Below are 25,062 nucleotides of genomic sequence, written 5' to 3'. Positions count from 1 at the left end.
GGCGCTATATATGCAAAGTGGACTGCTTAATACTTCTGTAGGATAATCTTGGTTGTACTTTCCATTACTGTATAATTTTTATCTTATATTAAACATAATTTATCTATTAAGTCACAGTTAATGCTGACTTTGATGTGATTATTAATTTTAAAATTATACAAACTCAAATCTTGTCCTTTAGTTTTCTTGATCAGGTTATTCTTCAACTCATTTCTTTTGGTTTATCCAAAAATCCTCCATTGCCATGAGGTTGTGAAGAAATACATACACTTTTCTGAATATCAAACTTATGTTTATGCAGCACCTTTCTCATGACCTCAAGACACCCTACAAAGTGATTCACAACCAAAGAAGTACTTCTAAAGCCTTGTCATATTGTCATACAGAGAAACATGTTCAACAAAGATCTCACAAACAGTAAAGAAATAAATAAACAAAGCCTCAGAAATTCCAGTTACCATCAGAACAGATTTGACAAATAGTAATTGTCTTTAAGGTTAACCTGTTCCATGTTGGTGATTATTTTACAGCAACATTCTGAGTCTGGCTTGTCCTGAGTGGATCCATCAGAGGAAACAGGGAGTAGAATTGCAGGTCAAAACATGTATTCTTTTTGGAGATGCTTGCTGCCTTGTTTTAGGAGTTCAGTTCTTTAAAGCACCAAAACCACTGCTATAGCAACTGAGTAAATGTAAGTGTGTAAAAAATGAAAGGGTAAAGTCACAGGTAAGTCAGAGGATAGGGTGACAGGTAGCTAAGATAGTTAGGGTGCATTATGGGTGAGGGGCTAGGTTGCTGAGTAAGTGGATGAGTACGTAGGATGAGACAGGGAGTGGCTGGGGGAATGGGGGAGTGGGGAGGGTGTGAAATTGTTGGGGCATTCGGTTCAGATAGAGGATGGGCCAGACGTGTCTGGTCCTATAGGGACTGATCAGGGAGCAAGGTACTGGGATCATGGGGATCAGGCTGTGCGGGGTATGATGCCAGGTCCAGGACCTGGATTTGGTGGATGAAGGGCTGTATTTGGAGGCTTAGTCTGGGTTCACCAGAGTTGGATTGTTGATGAGGGAGTGGTGTTGCTCCCAGCAGTGTCATGTTAAGTCAAGGGGTTGGGATTGATGTTTCATCCTAATAGAAGTGAGTCAGTTTGGGAATGTGGTGGTTACGGATCCAACAGGATGGGGTCAGGTTAGTTGACTTGGTGGGAGTCAGAGAGGGATGTGTTGCTCCATTAGGATAGGGTTAGACGAGGTGGAGGTGGCTCTGAATCAGTGGTGAATTGAAGGTTCATTTTAATAGTTATCCAGGAACTAGAGTAGGTTTTTAATTCTTGACCATCTCCTGGGTGACTGCCAAACTAAACTGAGGGCATGGATACAGTGTCACAAAATGTTCAATGACCTTGTTTGTATATCTTTCAATGCTGTAATACACCAACTGCAGAACTTGTCTCACCACTTCTCCTTCATTTCCTAACTTATTTCTGGCTAACCTAACAAATATTAGGTTAATATCTTCACATGCAACCTTACTTATGCTCTGCTGCCGCCTTGGTTATATCATATCTTTTTTCTGCAAAAGAGAGGGAAATGTGTCTGTCAGTGTCATACAATGTATTTTGGAAATTACCTTCAGGTTGGCACCATGAAAGCCATTACATGTAGAATGTGGTTTGTAGCAGTGCTATTTGTGAGATTCGAGTTGTGAACCTCAGATTGGTGTCTCGACTCCTTCCACTGATCACCACAGCTATCTAGTCTACTCCCTTGATAAAGTTAATTTGGAGGATTTCCTGATCCTTTGAGGATAGGGAACATCTCTTCTCTATCACCTGCACTAAAACTACCAGTAAACTATCATAAAAAATTGAGACTGCTGTCTGTCGGGTTGTGGCATTTCTGAGTGTTGACAAGGTTAAAATCATTTTTAAATTGACTTCCAGCCCTTACACCATGTGCAATGCACACAAATTGCAGAGTAACTTTAAATCAGATTCATCTTGCATGTTTTTGCATTTGCTCCACAGGAGATAAATCATGCAAATAGCACTAGCTTGGTGTTACAATTCTTTACTGAAAAATGTGTTGCTGGAAAAGCGCAGCAGGTCAGGCAGCATCCAAGGAGCAGGAGAATCGACGTTTCGGGCATAAGCCCTTCTTATGCCTGAAACGTCGATTCTCCTGCTCCTTGGATGCTGCCTGACCTGCTGCGCTTTTCCAGCAACACATTTTTCAGTTCTGATCTCCAGCATCTGCAGTCCTCACTTTCTCCTAGTTACAATTCTTTAAACAAGCAGCAAAAGGTCCACCCACATCCTGTCTGGAAGAGAAGATAATAACTTGAGTTAATCCCACATCACGAAGACCCTGCCCATTTTTGGACACTTTCCAATATTGTGTTTTATTGAAAACTTTCTCCCAATTTTGAATTTATTTCTGATGGAAGAATAAACTCAGTTAGTAGCTTATGAAGACAAGTGGCTAAGATTTTCCATTATTAGGACTATGTGTGAGGGTTGACATGTTTGGTGTTGACTATCTCACCAACTCTCCAATTGAGACAGCTCACCATATCATGAGTCAATCACTATGTTAAGAGCTGATTGGTGAGATTCAATGAGCACCTTGGCCTATCACAGGCTTCACAGTAACATTGCGGTCAGAATCCAGAGAATCCTTATCAGGTGGAAACAAGCCTTACGGCCCAACAAGTCCACACCAACCCTCCAAAGAGTAACCCTTGCAGGCCCATTCCCCTACCCTATATTTACCCCAACTAATGCACCTAACCTACACATCCTTGAACACTATGGGCAATTTAGCATGGTCAACTCACGTAACCTGCACATCTTTGGATTATGGGAGGAAACTGGAGCACCTGGAGGAAACCCACACAGACACGGGGAGAATATGCAATCTCCACACAGACAGTCACCTGAGGCTGGAATTGAACCCAAGTCCCTGATGCTGTGAGGCAGTAGTGCTAACCACCGTGCTACCCCAAAGCTGCCAGCCAATCAGAGGTCAGCAATTCTGGATACCATAGACTGCCACTTAAGGCCTCATCTTAAGGCAATAGAATATGAGAATATAGTTTGGAGGGCTGTTTAGGAGGGTTGGTGATCAGGATGGGGAGTGACTTTCTCATATTTACATATCTCCAACTGTTGCCAAATTTGGGTAAATGAAATCCTTCCCCACAACCAGCAGGCAAAGAAGAGACATGAATGCTTCCAGGGCCAACTAGCTTAATAATCTCCCCTTCTTGCCACCTTGGGTGGATAATTGTGCCAAGAGTTCCTGTTGAGAAGTCAGATCAGGAACTATTAATGGATGGAGTAGAGAGGAGTGCATGTAATTTTACAGTTCCACATTGACATTTTTATCTGGTTTTAAAATGAAAGTATATGAATTAATAACACCTTGAATTGGGAAAATCAAAACAAAATACTAGATAGAAACCATACTTCATAAACATTCAGATGGTTTAGATTTTGATAAGGTTTAGCTGATTTTAATTCCATCACTGCTACTCCCATAGGCTGCTCAAGTGTCAAGATGGTAAAGCCGACAAGATTAATTATAATGATTAATCTATCAGGTTCAAAAGGTAGCAGTTTCTTTTGGAAACACCTGAAAAGCAAATTAATTCAAAAGTGAATCGTAGCTGGTTCTTCTAACAAGAAAAAAAAAGAACATCATAAATGTTAACACTATAAAAATAGTTCCACTATTCCCACACTAAGGATCAGGGGATTTTTTTTCAAAATTAACTTTGTCTATGTCACAGAATAGCCACAGCCAAATTTCTCTGAAGATTAGACCTTGGAACTCCTGTACTAAGGCAAGTTGTATGATAGATTTGTTTTGTCTGTTTAGGAAACAAAACCAGAATGAATTAAAGAATCCCCTTTAATCATTGTGTCTTTATTTGTTATCATTTTGGATTAATGTCAAGATATTTTTGTGCAATTTGCAAAAGGTGAATTCAAGCTACTCACCAATTTCTCATGAAATTAATTACAACTCACTTTGGATATGCCCTACATTTTGAAAATATTTTTATTTTAGCAATGAGAGCCTATGTCATATAACGTTGCTCTCGAACAGCAAGGTGTTGTTTTGTTCAATTGCCATTGACTTCCATTACATACAATGGAATTTTATCAGGGCTATGATGACAAATGAGGGAGACAGGCTTGAGAAGACAGCTGAGGCCTTTCTCAATGACAGCAGAAACTTATTTCATTTTCAAACGGAGTTCCAGCCATAGAGACAAGGTTCTCGCTAGTGAGCAGCAAGATGCCTAATAATTTTTTGTTGGACTTATTAACTCATTAATATGCGTCTTCCTGTCCTACCACCTGCTGAGAGGGCATTTGATGTCAACAATTTGCAAAATGAAAGTCAGAGCGAGTAACTAGTAAGTTTAGCTTCTTTCTCCAGGCAGCCATCTTAGAAAACCGACAACAACATACTCGAGGACCCCAAACTATGGAAGCTGGCATCAAACAGCTGCCAGTTTTACTGGATCCTCATGGCATCATTCTGATCCAGGTACAAAGTACTTCTATACTTAAAACTGAACTTCGGGCACACACACACACAGCAAGCATTGAAAAGCTGTGGTAAGGAGATTCCACACACAGTAGCAGGCACCCAGCTCACAGTTTGAACCAAGCAGTCTTACAGGGCTGTTTGCTTGTTCTGTCAGTGCTCATTCACCATGATCCTCACTCTCCGGCTTGAACCACCAGGCTCAGATTCCTTCTGTCTTTCTTTGCTTTTTTGTACTGCCTACAAAACCAGGATGCTTGTCTTGATTAGTAGCAGCACTCAGTGAGGTCAAGAGAGACAGCCTTTAGTCAGGGATAATAAGTTAAGAGCAGTTTCTGATACAAAGCCTGACTCTTGGACATCATTAGTTAGCCACTCAGGGAGGTCAGGGCATCTTCTCATAATGGGTAAGGAGCTGAATATGACTCTTTCTACCTTACAATGTACTTTCTTCCTCCTGGATTGAAGGAAAGGGGGGTATTGTGATGTGAAAGTCAGTGGTATAGCTACTAGTACTGTTGCTATTAGGGCAAAGATGGGGAGGTGTCATGAGCAAGCGAGTAGACAGTGCAGTGTGCCTGCAGCATTTCGAGGTAGAATGTTATTGTGGGTGAGAGCCACTGGGGAAAGATTTTACATGTAATACTAAGAGAGGTACAGCATGAAATCTGATGGGAGCTAGGTGCAGTAGCAGAGACAGAGTGAGTGTTAGGTCACAGAGAGAAAAGAGTGGTTTTTGCCCTGGCAGAATGAAGTCAGTCATTGACCTTCTTCCTTCACTGCTGGGCATTTCAGCAGATGGCTGAGAATGTAAATCATCCATGTAGCAGCCTCAGATCAGACTGTCAAAGTCTGATAGTTTGTTGTCCTCTGCTCTCTTAGGGGTGAAGGGTGTCCCTGCTTTGAATAACCCTGTCTAACAAGACCTCCAGGTGTCTGTTGGCAAAGTGGGGCACCAATTTCCTCTTATTTGTCACATCTGGGGCAAATGTCATAAACCACGTGGGGCAGCTCCAGACTGACAGTGCCTGCCCAGGTGCACAATGATTTTGAAGATGGCATGTCTGCCAAGGATGCCAGTCTATTCTGAGATATCCTGGGAGAGGTGAGATCTTCTAGCAATGGTGAGAGGTAGAAACAAGCTCACATTGGATGAGGTAGGGCCAGTTGTGTAGTTAATGAGGTGAGTTGGGGATGATACTGCATGAAGAGAGAAAGTGAGGGCTGCAGATGCTGGGGGGCACCATCCCCCATCTTTTCCTCTGCTACATCGATGACTGTATCGGCGTTGCCTCGTGCTCCCACGAGGAGGTTCATCCACTTTACCAACACCTTCTACCCCGACCTCAAATTCACCTGGACCGTCTCAGACTCCTCCCTCCCCTTCCTAGACCTTTCCATTTCTATCTCGGGTGACCGAATCGACACGGACATCTACTATAAACCGACCGACTCCCACAGCTACCTAGACTATACCTCCTCCCACCCTGCCACCTGTAAAAATGCCATCCCATATTCCCAATTCCTTCGTCTCCACCGCATCTGCTCCCAGGAGGACCAGTTCCAAAATCGTAAAACCCAGATGGCCTCCTTCTTCAAGGACCGCAATTTCCCGCCAGACGTAGTCGATGATCCCCTCCACCGCATCTCTTCCACTTCCCCCTCCTCCGCCCTTGAGCCCCACCCCTCCAACCGCCACCAGGACAGAACCCCACTGGTCCTCACCTACCACCCCACCAACCTCCATGTACAACGTATCATCCGCCGTCATTTCCACCACCTCCAAACGGACCCCACCACCAAGGATATATTTCCCTCCCCTCCCCTATCAGCGTTCCGAAAAGACCACTCCCTCAGTGACTCTCTCGTCAGATCCACACCCCCCACCAACCCAACCTCCACTCTCGGCACCTTCCCCTGCAACCGCAAGAAATGCAAAACTTGCGCCCACACCTCCCCCCTTACTTCTCTCCAAGGCCCAAGGGACACTTCCATATCCGCCACAAATTCACCTGCACCTCCACACACATCATCTATTGCATCCGCTGCACCCGATGTGGCTTCCTCTATATTGGGGAGACAGGCCGCCTACTTGCGGAACGTTTCAGAGAACACCTCTGAGACACCCGGACCAACCAACCCAACCACCCCGTAGCCCAAACTTTAACTCCCCCTCCCACTCCACCAAGGACATGCAGGTCCTTGGACTCCTCCATCGCCAGACCATGGCAACACGACGGTTGGAGGAAGAGCGCCTCATCTTCTGCCTGGGAACCCTCCAACCACAAGGGATGAACTCAGACTTCTCCAGTTTCCTCATTTCCCCTCCCCCCACCTTGTCTCAGTCAAATCCCTCGAACTCAGCACCACCTTCCTAACCTGCAATCATCTTCCTGACCTCTCCGCCCCCACCCCACTCCGGCCTATCACCCTCACCTTGACCTCCCTCCACCTATCGCATTTCCCAAAGCCCCTCCCCCAAGTCCCTCCTCCCTACCTTTTATCTTAGCCTGCTGGACACACTTTCCTCATTCCTGAAGAAGGTTTATGCCCGAAACGTCGATTCTCCTGTTCCTTGGATGCTGCCTGACCTGCTGCGCTTTTCCAGCAACACATTTTCAGCTATGATACTGCATGAAGTCTTCCTAACCCCTCATGGAGAGAAACCATCCATAAAACTCAGTGAAACTGACACTTTGCCAAATATTCAAAGTTTCAGCCCATTATGTTTTTACTCTAACACTGCTCATAAGGTTTAGTGTCACATATACTTTTCATACTGCAAGGTAAAAGTATAATTTCTCCTTTATTTTAATTAAAAATTCCTTGTTACAACAGGTCAGTGACAGTGCAGTATCTAAGACTCAAGATATATGAGGCTGCATTAAAATTACCATCTTTATGTCAGTACGAAACAGTTTCGAGGCTCCAGATGTACTGTCAATATAGACTCAGGCTTGATATCAGAGAGAGGTTACCTCATCCATGGGGTCTCACTCCATTGCATTCTGTAATCTGGCTCTTGACTCCATACTTACAGAACTCTCTAGTTGTAAAAGATTAATGCAACTTATTGAGAGTCAAAAAGTGGTGACGGTGCAAAATGAACATTTTTAGAGCCCAATTACATGTTCAAAAACCTAAAATCTGAACATGAGCTTGCAGATAAGAAAGAAAAGAATCAATCATGTAGAACTACAGGGAATAGTAAGAAGGATGATTTAAAGTTGGCTATTGCTGAAGATGTGGAAAGGATTCTTACTTGATCCTGATTCAAGTTCTGAATATTAAATTGCTCTCAAAGAAGAAATGAAATACAAGTAACAGCTTATGTGCAATAGTAGGAAAAGATTGTACAGATGAAAAACAACAATGATGGTAAACGCCCTCACACTGTAAGTCTGTATTGTATTGAACCAATGTTCATGAGCTCTTCATTAAGACTGATGAGTGGACTTTAAATACAATTCAATAGCCATGTCTCCTTCAGAAAAAATAATGTTTATTTTGCTAAATGGAGTAATGAGGACATTAATAAAGTAATGATCTTCAAGTAAGTAACATTCCTGATCTTTCCTTGCATTTCTTTCTCCTTCAGTAATTACCTCATTCCATTTTTAAAGACATAATGGTATTTTCCTCTATGGCTCTTTCAGACAACGCTTTCCAAACCTTTACCATGTTTTGCCTAAAAAGCTTTTTGTCATGTTGTCTTTGGTTCTTTTATCAATTTACTCAAATCTCTTGGCCTCTGGATATAGATCCTACTGCCAACAGGAGCAGTTCTTCTCCTTGTTCGGACACCTCATTATTTTTCAGCACATTGATCAAATTTCCTCTCAAACATCTCTTCTCTAAGGAGAATAGTCCCAGCTTCTCCAATCTGTAACTAAAATGGCACATCCCTGGGGCCATTCTGTAAAGTTTTAATGCACCTTTGTGAAGAACTCTGCAGCTTTCTTATAATAAAGGTAAAGTAACATTTTCTTATTAGAGAGAGAACATTGGTGGTGATGTTTACTGAGGGTCACCATGCCTCAAGTAAGGGGTGAGGTTCAGAAGTGGGACATTTGTGATGACCTCAGCCAGTGCAGGTATTGAACACAAGCTGTTGGTATCACTCTGCATTGTCAACTGAGCTAACCACTCTGTTACAGCAACCAATTATGTATTGTAGATTATCATAAAGTCATCAGGACACTTTGAATGACCTTCGACTAAAGCATCAGTTCAGGGACTGGATCTTGTGCAGAGCTGCCAGTTCATTTCATGATCCATTTCTTAACAGGTAGTTCTGAGGAAGGGTCATTCAACCCAGAACATTAATTCTGACTTTTCTCCACAGTTGCTGACAGACCTGCTGAGCTTTTCCAGCAATTTCTGTTTTTGTTTCTGATTTACAGCTTCCACAGTTCTTTCGGTTTTTAACCATCAAGGATTCTCTTTCTCAATCTCTTCCCTCACCTGAGATGTGCTGACCCTCAAGCTAAATAACCACCAGCCATTTTTCTTTCTAATGGGAGAGCAGCCCTTTGACTGATAAGATTTTGGTAACCCTACCTTTTACTATATCACAAAGATGCTTATAACTTGAACAATTATGGCAGTAACAAGATAGTAAACTTTCTAATGGAAGCATATATAGTGTAATTCTCTATGTTGTGGCTGTCATTAGCCATCAATATTCATGTAGGGGATTTGCAAGCACACTGTATATCAATATCCACTTGTTGTGGAAAGAAAATTCAGGAAAAAGATTGCTTAATGACCAGTGATCAAGTCTTCCCACCAGATAGATCTATGAAGTAAAGTGGAGAAGTTATTTCTCTAAAATACATAAAACTTCTAGTAAACACAGCATTAAATCTAATCCTCTGATGCAGCATAAAGCATTATTTGTTGTTAATGTGCACTCACAGAAGATATATGTATTTTAGAGAATTCTTATTCATTCAATATGAGTTAGTTTCCCTTGGAAACATCTTCTAAGCAGTTCAGCTTCAGCTTAAGAATTATTGGGCAGAATAAACAATTTATTGCACCATATTTTGTGAAACTTATTTAAAATCACATTTATATGATAGGTAGACTGACAATAATGTGATGATTGTAATGATTTCCAGTTTCAAACCGTTTAATATAACGGAGTACCAATATCGTTCCAAACAGTCACATTTTATCTTGCCAGGAGAAATCCAATTGTAGCAAATAAAGGATATAGAAAGCTGTAGGGCATTCTGTTTTCCCAGACATTTGTGGTGGCAAGCAAATGGTGTTCTCTCAGCTAGATAAGAATTGCCTTCTGTAGCAATAGATTGCAGATTACACTCCATTATGAGAAAACAATTCCAGACACAGCACACTTCTTTTGCATGACATTCTCACTAATTAATAAAGTTTTATTTTCAAACTTTTGCTGGGGGATAAAAACACTTCAGGTTTCAGATGCATTTCTTGATCTAAGCAGTACTGATGCCTATCACTTCACGAAAATGGAGATAACAAGTGTCAATGTTATAGCGCATGCAGTGTGGGATGTCAAGGAGATATCCAATTGGATACGTTGGATATATTTCTTGTCAGAATGCGAGCCAGATGTTCTGATTTTCTTCAGATGCCATTCCATGGAATATTTTATTTCCACGTCAGCAGGTTGACCTGGTTTTGAGGTCAGCAGTGAAAGAATGTTCTTTGTCATGCATTAGACTGAAGTGGCCCAGAGATTTTTCAGAAGCTTTTGAACAAAAGCTTGCCATGGTTAAGCATTTGATTCTGTACAACACCCTCTGTGTGAGCATGGTGAGTAATAGTATGGTTCTTCAACTAATCACAGAAGAATCAACAAAATGTTACAATGTAGAAAGAGGCTATTTGGCCCATTGTGTCTGCACTAGCTCTCTGTGAGATATTGTGTTATGATTCTCTTTACTAACTCACTCACAAGCACTCCTCATTTTCTATGCTGTGTTTCCATCCATTCATTCATAAAACTGCGTTTTTGTAGTACATTTTATTCTTACAAGATAAACTAAACAACGCTTCCTAGGCTACCAATCCATTACTGTTTCCTTAAACCTTTCAATTCTTATTGGCCCCATGCTGCAAGACCTGTTTCCTTATCAAAGGCTACCCCTGAATAAGTGTTCATACTCAGATCGATGCCAATCTACCATCATGTCTCTACAATTCACTGGAAACTATGGAATCATAGACTCCCTACAGTGTGGAAACAGACCCTTTGGGCCAACAAGTCAGCACTGAAGAGTATGCCACCCAAATCCATTCCCCCATTACTCTACGTTTATTCCGACTAGTGTACCTAACCAACATATCCCTTAACATCATGGGCAATTTAGCATGGCCAATTCACCTAACCTGCACACTTTTAGATTGTGGGAGGAAACCCATGCAGTCAGGGGGAGAATGTGCAAACTCCACACAGACAGTCACCTGAGGCTGAAATCGAACCCGGGTCCCTGGCGTTGTGAGGCAGCAGTGCCAACCGCTGAGCCATCATGCCGCCCTAAAAGCAAAGGAAAATGTACACACTGCAAGTGCGAATCCACAAGTGTCAAATCGTGACCACAGATCAGGCCAGTATGGGGACTGAACCCGCCCCCTTGGTGTTATTAGCACCACGCTCTAATCATTCAGGCTAACTGACCGACAATAAGACAAATGCTGACACTGCAAGTGCGAATCTGCAACTCTCAAATCGCGACTGCATTCAAATCATGACTGCAGAAAGATTATAATATTAATTAGCCCTTAGTACCCATCTCTCAAGATGTGAGTAGACTGCTGGACATCAAACAGTTTCCTCCATCAGCATGTCCCTGCAGTCTACTGCTTTTTATCTTTTTGAAATTTCCTTATATACTACCTATTTCTGTAATACTGTTTTACCTATTTCTACCTTTTTATTTAGCACTACCATCTTGTCCTAACATACAGATTTATACGTTTTAACTATGTACTGAATAGGGTCACTACCTCCTTTACGAAAGTTACTATCAGAACAGTAATTCCATGAAACTGCATGATGAATGTGTAGGAACTGTCTAAAACTAGCAATAGAAATGAAATCTCAGCTGCAGGGGATCAGTTTAATATCCTCAATAATTTTATTTAGTACACGTATAATTTCTCACTTATTTAGATCATATTGGTCTCGCGTTTTTACTAACATCACTAACTTTAAAGACAAAAGATTTAGCGTCTCTTAATTATGCAAGCTCAGCCCGGACAGACATTCTAATCCCATCAGGAATATTAACCAGCATTTAGCAAGCACTTAAACTATCTCCTGCTTCCCAGGACAGATGTCATGCAAACTTGTGTACAATAAATACAACTATGTGACACCATAGTGGTAAAATTTTAATGTATATAAAAACTGTGTATTAAAGAGGCTACTGTAAAACTGTACTTTGGATTCCATCGCCGCCTCGAACTGTGCCACTGCAGAGGCTCAATAAAGAGGCTATTTTCGCCAATCATTGATTTCAGTCGCTATTGAACACAATCCAATACAATCCAAATGAGCATTATGATATAGTGCCATTCTCCCACCTTTTCCACATAGCCTTGCATATTATTTCCATTTAAGTAATCATTCATTGCCTTCTTGAATGCCTCAAATTGAAGAAATCTTCATCAAGACATGTTAACCCTCAAGAACAGTTGGACTTTCTTCTGATCACCACATCCCAGCACAACGTGATCTATAAGCCACACCACCCACAAGGTCTGAACTGCATCTCCAAAAGCACCACCATCCTCATTTCACTCTCATACTTATTCAATAACAGATTCCGTACCTGTTACTGATCTACAGCCTCCTCTGAAGGACTTCCCAGGTGAAAAAAAGCTAAATCTATTAAAAAGATCAGCTCTAGTTGGGGAGTAAATTAAGCAGCACGATGGCTCAGTGGTTAACACTGCTACCTCACAGCACCAGGGACTCAGGTTTGATTCCAGCCTCGGGTGACTGGCTGTGTGGAATTTGCACATTCTCTCCAAGTCTGTGTGAGTTTCTTCCGGTTGCTCCGGCTTCCTCTCACAGTCCAAAGATGTACAGGTTAGGTGGATTAGCCGTGATGAAATTGTCTGTAATGTTCAGGGATATGCGAGGTAGTTTATCCATGATAAATATGATGGGATAAGGGCCTGGGTCTGGCTGGGCTGGTCTTTGGTGGGTCAGTGTGGACTTGAAGGGCCGAATTACCATCTTCCACACTCTAAGGATTATATGATTCGATGATATGCAAAGTGTACACTGTGCAGATCTTGAGCCACTGCTTCCTCTTTCAACTAGCCTGACCACCCCACTCACAAGGGCACCATGGAGGCCATTTTAAGGACTGTTTGGTCAAGATTGCTGATACCTTCTGGAGGTAAAAATGTCCAATAAGTTTGGCTTTAAATTTGATGTACATTAAAGTAATTGCTGCCAGCATATCTCAGCATTTTTCCTTATTTACTGGATTTGGGAGATTAAAGGGTAATGTCATGTTTCTCGTAACAGCACCACAGTTCCACCAGTTTTGCAAAATTTGAGATAGTTACCATTTGTGATCTGTGCTGAAGTATCACAGGAGCTGAAGCAATTTGAAGCAAATAGTATCATGAAGTAAATCAATTTATCTCATAAATATAAAACCCAGCCATTGTACAATAAGAAAAAGACTAATTTAGACATTAGGAGATGAGTATCTAAGGTTGACTTTTTAGTGTACGGAGTGGTAGAGACTGTAGTAAGGTTTTTATATGACAGTGTCAAAGCCAATCATGTTCTTTTGACCCCATCGATCATGAAAGAGCTTACGTCGTAAACCTTACCACAAGTTTATTTCTAAGAACAAAGGAATCACAGTGCCTCTTCAGAAACTACTTTGCAAAGATGCAAAATGAAAATATATACCAAGATATTAATCATTAAACTGAGACTACAATGTTAGTCAGGTCAACAGCAAACTTTTTGTATCTGCCAGGGGTCAAATCATCTTCATCAGTACAACTTCAAGGTTAAGTACCCTGAAGCTTCATTTAACCAAGAATGATATGCTCAGCTGAATTTGTGATCAGGAAGTGACTTGCAATACTGAAGACAGCATGATTGTGGTGATTTCACAAGTAACCATGTATCTTGGTATACAAGAAGAGCTGAAGGCAGAATCAGTGATGGACAACATCTTTCAGAAAGTCAGCAAGTACCCATAAACTAAATGTCTTCTGAAATAGAGGAAGAAACAGTCCCTTGATTCAGAATATACATTGAGCTTACACTATTTACTGACAGTTGTATTGCATTTGAAGTTTTGCCGGTTTCCCAAGTGGAACAGAAAATGTTTGGTCAAGCCATTCCTCTCCTACATTGCACTCTGTGGCACTGAGTTCCATGTGCAGTGGAGATAGAATCAATCAACAGATTCAAGAAAGAAATTGATATATTCCTGATGAAAAGTGGGATAAAGCTCTGTTGGAAGCAGTTGGGAAATTGGATGTGAGATCAGGGTAAGATTAGCCATGATCATGTTAATAGGTGGAGCGGGCTCAAAGGGCTGAATTACTCACTCCCACTCCTAATTTGGTATTACTATATTGATCCTACCACACTCTCTGATCAGAAAGATGCTGAACTGAATGGGTATAAATTTTGCATTCCACAGACCATTCTTCAGGAGGTACAACTATTAAATCAGAATATCAGAATGAAAGCAGCAGAAATCACAAAGTGACAAGATGAAACAAAAGCATACTTCAATAAGTGAATGCGTGTGCAAGGGAGCTACAACTTGAAGTTGGAGATTGGCTCACATTAACAGATAAGTCTCAACCACAGCTTGCACCACCTTCATGAGGACAGGCAGATATTCCTTTCCAACATTTATGCATTGGAGGAGAACATAAACAGAAATGTCAGAACGCTGATAACAAGGATTATGAGGTTACATTTCCTTTTCTAATGATTGATTGTGATGTTGATCATCTGTGCCATCAGGTGAAATTTTAAAAGCATTGTCATAAAGCACATGTTCACATATAAAACATAGTGACAATCATCTCTGCATATCTCCAAAGCACAAATGCAATAGCCATAAATGACTCTGACTCCTGTTAAAAGTACCATGTTCCACAATATTAACATGGGCTTTGATGTGTATCTCTGACCCAAGTATAGCAAGGTAGCTATTATGGTATGCTTCTGGATCTTCTCTGCAGTTATACGTGTGCTGGACTGACAATGAACTCAACAATTTTCCAACAAAATGAAGTATAATCTGGAATTTATTTGAAGCATAATGAGCCACAACTTCAAAGATCATTTTGTGTTGAATTTTTTGACTAAGAAACTACCAATATTTTATATTTAACTGTTATTAAAAATCATTATTTCAAGAGAATTTTGCAAAACAGTTAATTGGTGTTTTTGGCAATGCTACAATTTTAGCACTGGCAATCTCCACATTATCTGGAATAACCTTACCAGTCCTTGGAAATTCCACCCTTTTCTAGATGGCTTGATGTATTGGGTTATAGTCACGTAGTTCTGCCACCTAGTTTAATGTTTTTTTCTTAGAAAAAGCAAGATACAAGGAAAGTTAAAACATTGTCTCATTTACATTTCTCACTCTAGTTGACTTGAAGAGAAACAGACTCCATGGTATCCAGAAATTATGTGATGCTATTTTTTCTTTAAAAAATTCAATGTTATTTGCCTTATAGCTATCTTTGTACAGACTTATGCAAAGGGAAAATACTCTTCAAAACTTAACAATGATGCATGTTGCTTCCTTTAAAAAAAGTTTCAATGGATTTGAAATTGCGAAACTCAATTTCTGACCCAAGTATAGCATGGTAGCTATTATGGTATGCTTCTGGATCTTCTCTGCAGTTATACGTGTGCTGGACTGACAATGAAATCAATCATAAAAGACTTTTGCTGAGTTCAGCTAATGGAGCAATGTATTCTGCAGTATAAGACAGGCTATACTAAAGGACCTCTTATTAATTCACACTTAGGCATAAGGCTGATACTCATTTTTTTTTTGGCTGTGTGCAAGTTGCATCAAGCTTTCTGGAAATCTTTTTACTGATTGGTACAGTAAGATTTCTCACTGAGCTTACTAAACTCGCTTTATTAACTACCTGCCCCACACTGAAGTATCCCTCATGTCAATTCTAGATCTATATTACCACCCATGTTTCTGGAAAATACTCACCACTCACCGGATATTTACTAAAAGACCTTATGCCCATTCCACCTTTAAAAATTTGTTATGCACCCGGACAAGCATTGGCAATCCGATGTTGTCTCTCAACAATAATGCAATGATATGCAGTCCTTGACTTGCCATCAGCTCCAGCCCCCTGTCTCTGCCTTCAACTTCTTATGAAAACAAACCTACATCCCACCTGCAGCTGGATGAATGACTCTTGCGAGAAAGGTCTTATTTTGAAAATATAAGGAGCAGAACAGTTTCTTAGGTGTCAGAAGATTCGGTGGTAGCATACTTTGTAGATGAAGGCTATGTACACTCTTCCATACGGTGAGACATTTGGAAACCTGGTAATGAAGGGCATATCTCCATCATTCATTCAGTTCCAGCCTCAGAAAATGCAGCAACTTGGCGAAGGTGGTTTGCTGGCTGAGTGAACATCTTACATCAAAAGGGAATACCTGCTGACTCCAATCCCTGTCCAGTACCAGGCCCACACCAACCATTCAACTCTTAATTGCACTTAGAAGCAGCCAACTTTACACTTACAGGCCAGATGATGAAATCTTGCTGTGCACACCCTACCAGACTTTGGAAATTGCACAAGTGATGGGGTCGCTTTTGCCCAACATTCACCTCTTATGAATTCAATGCTGACAACTTCTGCATCATGCTCATCTTCAATTTATTAGGATCAATGGGATCTTTGATCAACATTTGAATTTAAGAACATTCACTCTGCTTGCATTGCGAATACATGAAATTGAGAACTGCACAGTCAGGAGTGTAGTGCTGAAAAAGCACAGGAGGTCAGGCAGCATCTGAGGAGCAGGAGATCAGCATCAGCGATCCTGATGGAGGGCTTTTTCCCAAAACGTCGATTCTCCTGCTCCTTGAATGCTGCCTGACCTGCTGTGCTTTTCCAGCACCACACTCTTGCATTGCAAATAGCTGCGTAAATATTGTAACGTAAATGTCGCTGGCATTTAAAAACAGATACTTTATCTCATACTTCTGCCTAAAATGTCCTGTGTCCAGCAGATGTGAACCCCATACTTGGCCCATCAAAGTGACATTGATTCTGCCCATTCTTGGCATTGTCCTGGTCATTTTCCAGTTAAGCATCTAGAGAAGTATAAGTAATAGCACGGAAGGCAGCTTTGTAGTGGACACAGTCAGCACCAGGCCCAACTTGATCATCACATAAGCCTCTACGCCTCTGATTATCTTGCAGTACCCATTTGTACCCATCCCTCATGTGTAGGCTATCACATTGAACTGCACTCTCCACTGTCCACCCACCACCCGAGCACCAACATTACACCTTAAATGATACCCACCATGCTCCTCAATGTTTCACTACTTCCCACCTTGGGGCCCACACTGAAGATCACTGCCAATAACAGGCCTTTCAATTGAATACCATGCAAAACAGCAACCAAATCTCAGGTATCCATTTCACAGCCAATTGTTACATATTTTCAATTTTCAAGTGCACTCTGGGACTGCCATCTGGTCATATACACAGTTGCTTGTAAACTCTCTGTTCAGAACAGCATTCACTCTCTCTTAAAGTTTCAGTACTTGCCTGCAACTTCATAACACCTGTGAATTTTGTTTCTTTGACCAACCATACACTCTGTGTTTCATTCCCATCACCATTCTTATCCTCCCCTCGACAAATGCTTCTGTTTGCTCTATCATTCAGCCTTGACTCCCTCACCCATTTTGACAGTGATTCGTCTTGCTGCCATTACAGGTTCCCTCTTGTACTTTCCTTAACAATCAATGGACAGACCTCTGTCTGACTTACACAAACAATCCATTGACAGGATTGATCAGAATCCTGATTGCTGTCCTTGCAGCTTCCCAACTGATGGCTAATTTCCCTGACTGCTGCTGCATTCCTATGAAACAGAACATTGTCCATTCCTTGGATTGCAGTCAGGTAGATCCCTTCAATATGACAAGCAGACAACATTGGTCAAGACACTGGATTTTGTATGGACTGACTGACGCAGCATCTTCCTGGACTGAATTAAGACTAGCCTCCGCTGACTTTGCGATGTGGCCATTTGGATGATTAATGTGATGTTTTCACAGCACAGGAGACTGGAACATGCTGTCGGTGTTATATTGCTGCCTGGACATGTCATACAACAAGAGGTGCCTTGCAGAGAGATCCTTCCTGGCAAGTAGCCCATCTATATTTCAACACAAAAACAGCATGTCAATGTGACAGCAATAGTAGCCTTCAGCTCTGGCTGATGCATTAATATGGTCATAAGTGTGGCATTGCAAGACAAGGCAAAGTGAGGCATAGATACTGCAAACTTACAGGTAGGAGTTAAGTTAGGGAGTGAGTGCTGAGTGATCAAATGAGCAGCCCTGACTTGCAGCTTGGTCAAATCCATGAGCTGCACACTTATCCCTGTGTACAAAGCATCCTTACAGCAGTGTTTCAATACTAGTTGTCAGTGAACATTGTTGTGCAGGTCAGTGAACATTGTGGTGCAGCCTGTGTTTTGTAAATGACCAGCAAGTGGATCAGAGAGGTGCCAGTATGGTTATGACCAATTGGCTATGGTCAGGTGCCAATGTCTATGGAGAAGGGGTGCACGTGGCAGGTTCTTATGGACCATGCCCTGAGATGCTGCTTCATGCTGTGCAAAGAGGAGACTCCTAGCAATAAGCTGCGGTGGCGAGGTGCCCACTCTACTTCGATGTCAAGAATTCTCAACATTTAGTGGGTTTCAGGGAATTTGGTAAGATCGGAAGCTGAATGTTAATCAGGTAAGTTATAACATTAATAAGACATTTAACAAGCTATATTCCCCTTTAGATTAGATTCCCTACAGTGTAGAAACAGGCCCTTTGGCCCAACAAGTCCATACCGACTCTCCGAAAAGCAACCCACCCAGTCCCATTTCCCTCTGACTAATGTACCTAACACTATGGCAATTTAGCATGGCCAATTCACCTAACCTGCACATCTTTGGACTGTGGGAGGAAACCGGAGCACCTGGAAGAAACCCCGCAGACACGGGGAGAATGTGCAAACTCCACGCAGACAGTTGCCCGAGGCTGGAACTTGTTGATAACTTGCCACTGCCTAGCGTGAAACCTGTCACATTGCTTAACAAATGCATAAACAATACAGTGAGTTACCCCCAAGGCAGGCATCATTGGATTTTGCATGCAACCCTGCCACAAATCTTGTTGTTGTCCTCACCATTCAGGCGCCTGTAAGATTCTGACTAGAACAGCCAAATGTGTAATTTCTTTATCATTTTTTTGTATTCAGGTTAAAACAATTTTTTGCTGTCATAAATAATTTCCAAAGGAACCCATTGTTTAAACTTTAACTTTTCTTGCACCAAGTAAGGCACGGTGGCACAGTGGTTAGCACTGTTGCCTCACAGCGTCAGAGATCCGGGTTCAATTCCCGCCTCAGGCGACTGACTGTGTGGAGTTTGCACATTCTCCCCATGTCTGCGTGGGTTTCCTCCGGGTGCTCAGGTTTCCTCCCACTGTCCAAAGATGTGCAGGTCAGGTGAATTGGCCATGCTAAATTGCCCGTAGTGTTAGGTAAGGGGTAAATGTAGGGGTATGGGTGGGTTGCGCTTTGGCGGGTCGGTGTGGACTTGTTGGGCCGAAGGGCCTGTTTCCACACTGTAATGTAATCTAATGTAATCTAAATCTAAAGTACTTAATAAATGTTACCCTAGTTTGTTCTTGCTGATTGTCAAGGTGCAATACTAATCACAAGACTATTGTCAGGCTGAAATGTTTATATTGCATTCAATGGAGCTGCTATTAACCAGATGTTAATGTGATTTTCTCCAGTCCTTGTCATCTGAAATTTAATAAAGTATCAATACTGATTAAAGAATAATATAATGTTTCTTCTGCTTGTTGAATGAGAACTGACACCATGTCTCCATTCTTTTCTGACAAGAACGTTTCGAGCAGGGTTGCAAAAGGATATATCTGTTTGGTTTCATTAAACACTGTAGACTTTTGAAGCAATAGGATCCATGCACACAAACCGATTTGATTAACCCACATGTTTATGTCCCTGTCAGGTGGAAAATGCTGCCATGTCATAGACGGTCTGAAAAGAGGTGGGATTCATTCTGTTAATGATCATTAAAGGGTGGGTAGAGTATATGTTAGAGGGCTGAGGGATGATCATAGAGATGCAATTGGAATCAGATCAGTGATAGAGATGAAGGGTCTGTGATCAAGAATAGGGAATCAGTGATTACAGGATGAACGGTCAGTGATGGTATGGGGATTTTGATGGTGGAGCAGACGGTGACCATTAGAAGGTGATCATTTGTGCCAAACGGTGGCTCTGTGGTTAGCTCTGCTGCTTCCTAGCACCAGGACCTGGGTTCGATTCCAGCCTCGGGTGAATGTTTGTGTGGATATAGCACATTCTCCCAGTGTCTGCCTAGGTTCCTCCAGAGTTATGGACCAGGCCAGACCCCTCAAAACATTTCAAGAGAGTAGCCTGGACCCTAACTTTGCTAATTGTTTTAAGTAGGTGTACACTGGATATTCCAGAAGTGATGCAATTGGTCCAACCACTTTATTTTAAGCAAAACAGAATTTATTTGAAAGATTACTGAATTAAACACAAACAAAAGAGAAAACAATATAGAATAACTTAATCTCACCAAAAACCCAATAGATTATCTTGACTTAGTGATGCTGTTCCAAATACTTGCAGCAATCCCCATAAACACTCTTTTGCACAAAAGGTAAAATCAAACACAGGGTCTTTCAGGAGAAATGTCAGAGAGATGACAGAGAGATTCAGCATGGAACACCTTCTTCCATGTAACTGTTTCTTTGACCAGCAGCCTCAAAACTGACTGACTGCTTGCTCTGAACAGCCAGACTGCTAAAACCAAAGCAAACCAAACTAGAGTAAAGCTGAGCTGGGAGAACTGGTCACTCCCCTTTCATTGCACAAGTTTATTTTTTAACTTTAAAGCTTCTTCAAGTAGATCAAGCCAGACATTTTGGAATCTGTGTCATAAAACACTTTTGTAAAAAAGACAAGGACAACATAACCTTGTTAAAGAGCAGCATCATCACAAGAGGGCTCTTCCCTTAAAAAAATCAATATCCAAAGATGGCTTCCTTTTGAAACCCCTTAATTTTAAATTGTTAGTACATTACAACACACACATACATTACATTGACTATAATCATGCAAACATGCACTACTACATTTCTGTTTCAGTCCGTTTTACTACAGCCATCAAATGCCTCTGTTTCTCATTCGAGTGCCGACAATACATCGACAATCATGTTTTCTCATCCTGCCATATGCACAATTTTCAAATTCAATGGCTGTAACAACAGGCTCCATCTAAACCATCTGGAATTTTTGTCCTTTAATTTCTCCACAAATTTCAATGGGTTATGATCAATGTATATGATTGTCTTGTTATTACAAAATTGGTAACATAAACATTGAAATGTTGTAATGCCAACACCAAACTCAAAGTCTCCTTCTTAATTGTCAAATATTTCTGCTGATGAATGTTCAATTTCCTGGAGACATACCCGATTGGTCTTTCTACCTTCTTGTCACCTTTCTGTAAGAGCACAGCATCGACACCCACATCACTCGCATCGATGGCCAACTTTAATGGCTTTGTGTAATTAGATGTGGCTAATATTGGGGCAGTGGTTAACACAGCTTTCAGGCTGTCAAATGCTTTCTAACAGTCTGCTGTCCACTGAAACTTCTTGCCTTTCTTTAGCAATTCAGTGAGTGGAGCAGCCACACTGTTAAACTTTGGTACTAATTTTCGATGAAGTCCACTCAATCCCAGGAATTTTAGGACTGCTTTTTTGTCAATGGTATGGGAAACTCCCTAATTACTTTTGGTTTTGCATTCCATGGGACTATTTGTCTGTGTCCAATAACATGACCCTGGATGGTGACTTGGGCTTTGGCAAATTCAGTTTTAGCTAGGTTTATCACCAAGCCTGCCTTCTGAAGTTAATTGAACAATTGTGATAAAAGTTGCAAATGTTCCTTCCATGTGTGACTAAGAAATCACCAGATCCGCAATATAAACTACATAACGAGCTTTGAGATTTGTAGCTCGGGTTATGGTTCTGGATGTAGGTTTGCTTGCTGAGCTGGAAGGTTTGGTTTCAGATGTTTCTTCACCATATTAGGTAACATCATCAGTGAGACTCCGAATGAATCACTGGTGGTGTGGCCCACTTTTTATTTATGTGTTTAGGTTTCCTTGGGTTGGCGGTGTCATTTCCTGTTTGTGGTGTCATTTCCTGTGGTGATGTCATTTCCTGTTCTACTTCTTAGGGGGTGGTAAATGGGATCTAAGTCAAAACAATTGGTTTAGTTTTTCATCTTTCTGCTGTCATTCAGTTAATTTCTCTGAACTAAAGATATCTGCTTTGTCATCTGTCTGCTTTATCTCAACCATCTGATCAAACAGGGTCTGTGCTAATTCCACTTCACTTTTCTTATCTGTGCTGTTTGACCTCTCCTGTTTCAACTGGTGACCTTGTGACCCATTTACGATACAGTCAGGAAAACTCCCAGGATGTGTGTCCTACAACAGTTCAGTTACCTGAGTTTCCACTGACCTTTCATCCACAGTAGGCAGGACAACTTGTAGTCCTGGAGCTGAGAGTTTGCCCAGTACTCCTACCATGACTTCTCCACTCTTCACTGGACACTGTAATATATATTTGAGTTCTTCTTGTCTCACCGCGAATTCCCGTTACTAGTACCTTTTCTAGCAATAGTCCTTCAGAGGTACATATCTCCTCACCGTTCAACATCAAATATTGAGAGCATCCTGTATCTCTTAATGTTGTAATCTCTTTACCTGCTACCTCCTGGCCTATGCAAGTAAACTTTACCTTTGCAGGTATATGGTTAAGAAGATCTGGCACTTCATCCTTAACCAAACTCTGACCAGGTTGTACGTTCTGGTGAAGCTTTCTAGCCTCCACTGTGCATTCCGTTACCACTCTAACAAAATTCACTGGCTTATCCTGTTTTCTGACATCCTAGATTCCCAGTGCTTTCCTAATCACCAACATTGTGATTTCATGTCGCCTACTTTATTGCAGTGAAAACACCGGAGCTTTGTAACTTCTCTTTCCCCTTCAAAGGTTTCCTTTTTGCCTGTGGTAAGTCATCCTTATGATCTTTACCGAGATCTACCTTCCCCTTTCCACTCGAGAATTTCTCTTCTCCCAAATTTCTATCCCCCACGGATTGAAATTCATTTTGGAAGCCAAAGTTTGATTTATAGACAAACTCATAATCATCAGCCATTTCACCTGCTTTTCTTGCTGTTTTAATTCTTTGCTCTTCCACATGAGTTCTCATTACTTCACGAAGTGAATTTTTGAACTCCTTCAAAATAATTGTCTCTCCAGTGTCATAAGTATGCTCGCTTTTTAGTGCCCATATCCACCTACCAAAATTACTTTGTTTGATCTTTCCAAACTCAAGGTAGATTTGACCAGGGTCTCTCCTTAGTTTCCTGAAACATTGTCTAAAGGCTCTTGGCACAAGCTCATATGCACTTAAGATGGCTTTCTTCACCTTCCTTCTCATACGCCCCAGGTACCTGTTCTGATAGTGATGCAAATACCTCACTAGCTCTACCTACAAGTTTGGTTTGGATCAACAAAATCCACATGGTCACTGGCCACTGCATTTGTTTAGCCACTTTATCAAATGAGATTAAAATGGTTCCACATCCATTTCATCAAATTTAGGCAATGCTTGAATATGTTTCAACAGATCCTTACCAGGCCTTTGGCTACCATGAAGTTGCTCATCCTCACTCTCTTCCTCACTAAACTTACCTTCAGCCTTCATCTCCATCCTTTTAAGCTGACTTTCCTGTCTAAGTGCCAATTTCAGAGGTTTGCTCTCTTTCTTCCTTTTCTTTCTCTTCTCTCTCTTTCTCTCTCTTTCCTCTGCTTTTAATCATAATCCAAACCATTTTGTTTCTGTTGCCCTTTCCTTATCTTTTGCCTCTCACTTAAGCTTCTTCGTTTTCAATTGCATTTTCGCCATCTCCAAAGATTCTGATGATGTTTCCAGCAAATTTAAATGCTGAGCGATTGCTGTAATAATCTCTCCTTTCCTCATGGAAGGAGGCAGCTCCGACTCCAGCAGCTTGGCCCATTCACCTATTCCAAGACCCCCAAAGTCACTTCTTCCATCCTCAAAAAATTCTTGGTGACTGAAAGAGATATTGCTATCCCAAGCACTGTTTAAACCAACAGAATTCAGCACCCAGAACAAAAGATACTAACACCTACCACTCGCTGCCTTCGAGTCCAGCAACCCTAATCCCAAATCAGAACGATGGAACAAATCCCCGCAAAGAGCCCGCAGTCTGATATGGACCAAGCTAGACCACCTCAAAATATTTCAAAAATGTAGCCCAGGCCCTAATGTTGCTAGTTGTTATAAACAGGTGTGAGGTAGATATTCCAGGAATGATGCAGCTGGGTCCAACCACTTAATTTTAAACAAAACAGAATTTATTTGCAAGATTACTGAATGAAACACAAACAAAAGAGAATACAATATAGAATAACTTTACCTGACTGAAAACTCAACAGATTATCCTGACTTAACGATGCTGTTCCAAATACTTGCAGCAATCCCCATAAATACCCTTGGCACAAAAGGTGAAATCAAACACAGGGTCTTATAGGAGAGAAGTCAGAACGTTGGCAGAGAGATTCAGCATGGAACACCTTCTTCCATGTAGCTATTTCTTTGACCAGCAGCCTCAAACTGACTGACTGCTTGCTCTGAACAGTCAGACTGCTAAAACCAAAGCAAACCAAACCAGAGGAAAGCTGAGCTGGCTGATCTGGCCACACCCCTTTCATTTACAAGTGTTTATTTTTAAACTTAAAAAAGCTTCTTCAAGTAGATCAAGCCAGACATTTTGGAATCTGTGTCCTTAAACTCTTCGAAAAATAAACAAGGACAACACAACCTTGTTAAAGGAGGATCACCACAAGAGGGCTTCAATTTCCTCCCATAGGCCAAAGATGTGCAGGTTCGGTGGATTGATCATGCTAAACTGCCCATGGTGTCCACAGATGTGCAGGCTAGGTGGGTTAGCCATGGAAATGCAAGGTTACAGATATTGGGTAAGGGGTTGATCTGGGTGGGATGCTCCTCGGAGGGTCAGTGTGGACTGGATGGGCTGAATGGCTTGCTTTCTCTCTTTAGGGATTCTATGATT

This window comes from Chiloscyllium plagiosum, unplaced genomic scaffold (assembly GCF_037043375.1).
Source record: "Chiloscyllium plagiosum isolate Xiang-an unplaced genomic scaffold, Cpla_swu_hap1 HiC_scaffold_15, whole genome shotgun sequence".
Taxonomy (NCBI): Eukaryota; Metazoa; Chordata; class Chondrichthyes; order Orectolobiformes; family Hemiscylliidae; genus Chiloscyllium; species Chiloscyllium plagiosum.
The sequence above is the reverse complement of the archived record's forward strand: the minus strand, read 5'-3'. Positions refer to the sequence as shown.